The 6,643-nt window shown below is 22.9% G+C and overlaps 1 protein-coding gene across 1 annotated transcript in view; it reads left to right on the top strand.

Moving 5' to 3' along the window:
* Nucleotides 1–6,643, top strand: part of LOC117175912 (disco-interacting protein 2) — a 132,678-nt gene that overhangs the window by 103,973 nt on the left and 22,062 nt on the right. The window lies entirely within an intron of this gene.

The following is a 6,643-nucleotide window of genomic DNA, read 5'->3' as shown; positions in this document are numbered from 1 at the left end:
TAATTTTCGGATTTTCAAACACAAAAGATTCCATGTAAATCAAAAATACTTTTTTACACTCTCATATGACTCACTGAGTCACGCTAAAACCACCTTAAATAGAGGGTCAATTAAAAAAAAAAAATAAAATAATTTTTCTTTCTATCCGCGAATTTCGTGCCAATAGTGAAGTTTCCAGCCGCTAGGCAGCGCTGTCGGTTTTAGTCCAAATCGCCGCGAAAATTCGAATTGGATAAATTAAACTTTTTACTGTTATGGACGTTTATAAGAAAAGTTTATAGTTTATTTATGAAAAAAAAGAAGTATAAACGCAAGACATTCCGTTTGAAATGAAAAAATTTAATTTTTTAATTATTGGTCAGTTTTTCTTTTTGTAGTTCTGAATTTCACAAATGTAACATTATTGCTGAAAGAACGTTTCAAAGTATACTGTTATCATAATTTTTCTACTTTTTCATATCAAATCGTTGAATTTTTAACTAATGAAGATAAATTTTAAATGAAAAAAATAGCAAATTTAAAAAAAAAAGTTCAATTTTCAAACAAAGAGATTAAGTTTCTGCTCAACAGAAGAATTTTGAGTTAAGAAGATCAATTTTCAACAAAAAGTGGAATAACTGCATTTTCAGTTTAGAAAACAATTAATTTTCAAAAAGAAAAAGGAGTTTTGAACAAAATAGTTTAAATTTTCAACAAGAGTAATTAATTTTTTTACAATAAAATATATAATTTCAACCAAAAATGGAATTGCAGTTCAAACAATTAATTTTCATTAGAAGAAAAAAACGAATTTTGAACAAAAATGTTATATTTTCAGCCAAAAAAATGAATTTCAAAAAAAAAAATCATTTTCTACGAAAAAGATGAATTTTTAAATAGTTTGTTGAAAATTCTTTGTTTTTTTTTATCAAGAATTATGGTTCATCTTTTCTTGTTACGATAGCAACTATATATTTGAAAATTATATTTTTCTTAGACTGAAATCCCATTTTTTATTGAAATTTTACTTTTTTTTATTATAAAAAAATCTTGTTTGGAAATTTTTTTGACTACAAATTAAATTATTCCATTTTTTGGTTAAAAATATATGTTTTCTGTTAAGAAATCAACGATACATGATTAAAAATTCATCTTTTTTGACATTAAATTACTCGTTAAAAAAAATATATGTTTTTTTTTTTTATTTTTTTTTAAATCAGAATGTAGCTAATCTATTTTAGATTGAAAACCTATTTTTTAAGTTTTAAGTTCGTACTTTTAGTAAAAAATTAATCTTCTTGGTTAAAAATTGATATTTTCGATTGAAAATTCATATTTTTAACTGAAAATATAGTTTAAATTTTTTAAAATTTACTTTTTCAAGCCTAAAATTAATCCTTTTGGCAGAAAAATTCTTCTTCTTGTTTAACTGATAATTTTTTTGGTTGAAAATTTAACTATTTCGTTCAAAATTCGTTTTTTTTTTCTAATGAAAATTAATTTTTTTGACTGAAATTCCATTTTTAGTTAAAATTTTATCTTCTTTATCTTTCAATTCGTCTATCCAGTATAAAATTTATCTTCTTCGTCAGAAGTTGAACTATTTTGTTGTTGAAATTTTTTTTTTTTGTTCAAAATTTTAACTACTTTGAAGAAAATTCCTTTTTTTAATTTGATGAAAAATGATAAAAGTAGATTTTCAACAAAAAATTTAAAAGCTTATTTTTCATTGAAAATAAAACTAATTTTCTACAAAAAAAAAATGAATTTTCATCAAAAAACCTTAAATTCCAATCCAAATTATAAAAGGTAAATTTTTAACAAAAAATGAAATAGCTGCATTTTCAGTCAAAAAAAAATTTAACAAGAAAAAGGAATTTTCAACAAAATAGTTAAAATTTTAAACCAAAAAAATTAACTTTCAACGAAAAAGATATAATTTCAACAAAAAATGAAAAAGTTACATTTTGAACCAAAAAAAACAACGAAATTTCAACAACAATAAAGTTTCATTTTTAACCAAGAAGATCAATTTTGTACTAAATAGATGAATTCAAAACTAAAGACAATAAATTTTTAACCAAAAATGGAACTTCAGTAAAAAAAAATTAATTTTTATTAGGAAAAAAACGAATTTTTAACAAAATAGTTAATAGGTAAATTTAAAAAATGGAAATTTAAATCTAAAATAGAATAGCTACATTTTTATTAAATAAAAAATTAATTAAATAAAAACATTTTTTTAAAAATAAGAATAATTTACTGTCAAAAAAGATGAGTTTTTAATCAAGTATAGTTGATTTCTTAACAGAACAAATACATTTTTAACCAAAAAATGGAATAGTTTATTTTTTAGTAAAAAAAAAACAACAATTTCCAAACAAGAAGATTATTTTAAAATAAAAAAAAATAATTTAAAAATAAAAAAAGTAAAATTTCAACCAAAAATGGGATTTCTGTTTAATAAAAATATAATTTTTAAACATATAGTTGAATTCGTAACCAAAATGTATGATTTTTCACGTGAATTTTTCCACAAACAGTTGAATTTTTTACTAAAAAAGATAACTTTTCAACTTAAAAATGGAAGATTGAAATTTTGAATCAAAAAAATTAATTTTCGTATAGAAAAAGATGAATTATCAACAAAATAGTTCAATTTTCTACCAAGAAAAATAATTTTCTGCAAAAAAAGAACAATTTTCAATGAAATGTGTGAATTTTAAACCAAATAGTTTATTTTTAAACTAAAAAAGATACATTTTAAACCAAAAATTGAATAGTTAAATTTTCAGTTAATTAATTTTCAACAAAAAATAAATTTCCAACAAAATAAGTAAATCGTCAATCAAGTAATTGCATTTTCAGCCAAATATTTAAAAGTAAAGAATCTTTAACTGAATTGTTTGACATAGAAATCCTGGAATCATTAAAATTTCGAAGGGCCTTTAAACTTTGAACGTTATAATTTTAATTTTTTTATTTGAAAAATGCTTAATTTGTGAGTGAAACTTTTAAATTTTGATGTATAATTTACAAATGAACATTTGTTGAAAAAATTTAAGTAATTTTAAGAGATATTTAGGAATTTTGAAAAAGATTTATAATTATCATGCAAATTTTCGAAAGTTTTCTTAAAATCTTCGAGAATCTTTTTTGAAAATTTTGTTTAAATCTTTAAAAAACTTTTTAAATATTCTCTTAAAATAATTTTTCAAAATGAAAAATTATTTTTAATTTTGCTAGGAATCTTAAGAAAATGTTTTTATTCTTTTGAGGCATTTCTTTGGTTTAACATTTAACTATTTTCTTAAAAATTCCAAAATTTGGTTGAAATTTTGATTCTGTGATGACTGAAAAATCTTTATTCATTAAAAATTAAAATCTTTTCTTGAATTTTCGTTTTTTCTCCGACGATTCAACTCTTTTGATGAAAAATGGTTTTTGGTAAAAAAAAATGCTCTTTTTTATTTGAAAATTCGACTATTCGGTTCAAATTTTATATATTTTTTGGAAAATTCATCTTTTTTCTCGAAAAGTTAATTGTTTCATAAAATAATTAACTATCACGTAGAAAATTCGTCTTTTTTATTTTAAAATTCAACTCTTTCTATTAAAAATTAATGTTTTTTAATGAGAACTCATTTTTTTTAAATTTAACTATTTCTTTAAAAATTCCAAAAATTGGTTGAAATTTAGATTCTTTCTTCACTAAAAAATCTCTCTTGATAGAAAATTTAAATCTTTTGTTGAAATTTTTTTTGAAGATTCAACAATTTTGTTAAAAATTTACCCTTATATATTGAAATCAACTGTTTTTTATTTGAAATTAAAATCCTTTTTTGGTGAAGATTCATAATTTCAGTCGAAAATTCATTTCTTCGGTTGAAAATTTAATCATTTTGGTAAAAATTCCAAAATTTGATTGAAATTTTTATTCTTTCATGACTGAAAAATCTTTCTTGGTTGAAAATTCACCTTTATATGTTTAATTAAACTGTTTTTTATTTGTAATTTAAATCTATTTTCATTGAAGCTTCATAATTTTAGTTGAAAATTTATCCTGTGATCGAGAATTGAACTATTATGTGAAAAATTAAAAATTTCCGTTGAAATTTTATTTAAAAATTGTTTTTGGTTCAAAATTGATTTTTTACTTAAAAATTCGACTAATAGGTTGAAATTTCATATATTTTGTTGAAAATTCATATTTTTTCTAGAAAATTTAATTTTTTCATAAAATATTTGACTATTACGTAGAAAATTCGTTAGTTTTGAATCTTTTTCAAAAACTTCTAGATATCTCTTAAAATTACTCAAATTTCGTCTACAAATAATAAATGTTAATTGTTAATTATACATCTAAATTGTAAAGAAATTGTCTAAAATTTGCAGGATTTTCTGAAAATTGTACAATAAAATCAATTAATTTTGACAGATATTTAGAAGTTCTGAAAAAGTTTCTAAAATAATTAAAAATTTAAAACCAATTTAAAACAACTTCTGGGTTTCTCAAGATTTTGAAGCTTTCCAAGGATGTTTAAAACTATTTTAAAAGAAAACAATTGAATTTCTAATTTAAGAAGTTTTCAGTTAAAATTTTTTCAATTCATCAATATTTGATGTTTCTAGCCCAAAATTCCTTAAAATAATGTAATTTTTAAAATTTTAATGTTTATTGATTGATTTTTTAATTTAGAGCATTGAAAATGATAACGTGGATTTATATTTTTTTATATTGAAAAATGTTAGTACGTTCCATTTTCTACTCGTAAATTATTGAGCATTTGAATACATTTTTTTTATTTAAAAACTTTTAAATTTAAATTTTAAAAGTTAAAAATTTAACAGTTCCACTTTGAGTGCTTTCATTTGCAGCTTAGTTTTTATTATCTCAAGTGGAAAATTTTGTAGCTTTAGTGTTCCATTTTTTAAATTTAATTGACCGTAAAAAATGTTTGCGAACCGGGGAAAAAACCGGGAATTTATTTCGTCGATTAAAACGGCCACTCTGATTTAAACAAAGACGAATTTTCAACCTAATACTTTATTTTTAATTAAAAAAGGAATTTCATATCCAAAAAGATTATTTTTTTAAACAAATTACATACACTTTCTACCAGATTGTAGAATTTTCAACCCAAAAATATTTATTATCAACAAAAAATGTGCAGTTGCATTTTTAGCTTTAAAATGTGAAATTTCTACAGAAAACGAGGAATTTTGAAACCAAAAATATGAACGTTCAAGAAAATAGTTGAATTTTTTTCAATAAAAAAATGTGTTAACATTAGATAAAAAAAAGTGGCAATAAATTGTTATATTTTTGCGCCAAAATCATGAGAATTTAACGAAAACGTTATATTTTCAACCAAAAACGATGACATTATAACAAAACTGTTGAATTTTCAACAAAATAATAAAAGTAAAAAAAAATGAATTTGTAACCTAAAATTTAATAGGAGTCGTTTCAGAAGAAAAAACTTTCAAGAAAAATCAGTTGGATTTTCTTATTGGGTTCTATTAACCCTTTCAGGCATACATTTTTCAGGGAAACGAGTTTTCATGAAAAGGGGTTTTTGGGGTCGCTGATTATGAATCTGAACTCAGATTTTGAAAATTCAAAATGGCGGTTCCAATATGGCGGCGAACATTTGGCATATTTTTTTTTATTTTTTCTGAAAATAAGTATACGGGGGTTTTTAGGATCACTGATCACGAATCTGAACTCAGATTTAGAAAATTTAAAATGGTGGATCCAATATGGCGACTTAAATTTGGAATATTTTTGGATTTTTTTTTAGAATTGGTATACAGAATATTGAGGTTTGAAAAAACATACACCTACTCACCTAAAACATGGATTAGTACCAATTTTCTGAATTTCCAAAATCTAAATTCATATTCGTGATTAGTGACTCCAAAAATCCTTGTACACTAATTTTTCTAAAAATCCAGAAAACTTTATTATTTTGACCGCCATATTGGATCCGTCATTTTGGATTTTCAAAGTCTGATTTCAAATTCGTGATCCGCGAATCCGAAAACCTCTGTATACCAATTTTCAGAAAAAAAATCCAAAAATATTTCAAGTTTCGGGCGCCATCTTGGATCCAACATTTTAAATTTCCTAAATCTGAGTTCATATTCGTGATCACTGACCCCAAAAACCCCTGTATACCAATTTTCAGATAAAATCCAAAAATATTCCCAATTTCGGCAGCCATATTGGGTCCGCCATTTTGAATTTTCAAAATCTGAATCCAGATTCGTATTCAGCGACCGCAAGAACCAAAAAAGGCTTTTTTTTAATCTTTGTTTATGAGTATTAACAAATTATTTTAAAAATTTAGACCCTGCGCACAAAAATTTCAATTTTCTATCATCCTGCAAGTATGAAATTAAAAAAAAAATCGGTGTAAAATCCAATAAAAACTACTCTGAAAACGCAAAAAATGATATGAAAAAAGGTGATAAATATAATTATTAATATATCACTTAAATAATTTATGAAAACGGCAATCCTGTTTAAGATTTCCCAAAATATTTCATTTTATGAAAGATTCACAGGCCGACAAAATTTGACAAAGGTCCGGAACCAGAGACCAGACCTAGTATACCCGAAGGTTTTTGCTGCGCTGAATCCGAATCCGACCTCAGAAAA

Source organism: Belonocnema kinseyi, chromosome 7 (genome assembly GCF_010883055.1).
Source record: "Belonocnema kinseyi isolate 2016_QV_RU_SX_M_011 chromosome 7, B_treatae_v1, whole genome shotgun sequence".
NCBI lineage: Eukaryota > Metazoa > Arthropoda > Insecta > Hymenoptera > Cynipidae > Belonocnema > Belonocnema kinseyi.
The sequence above is the reverse complement of the archived record's forward strand: the minus strand, read 5'-3'. Positions and strand labels throughout refer to the sequence as shown.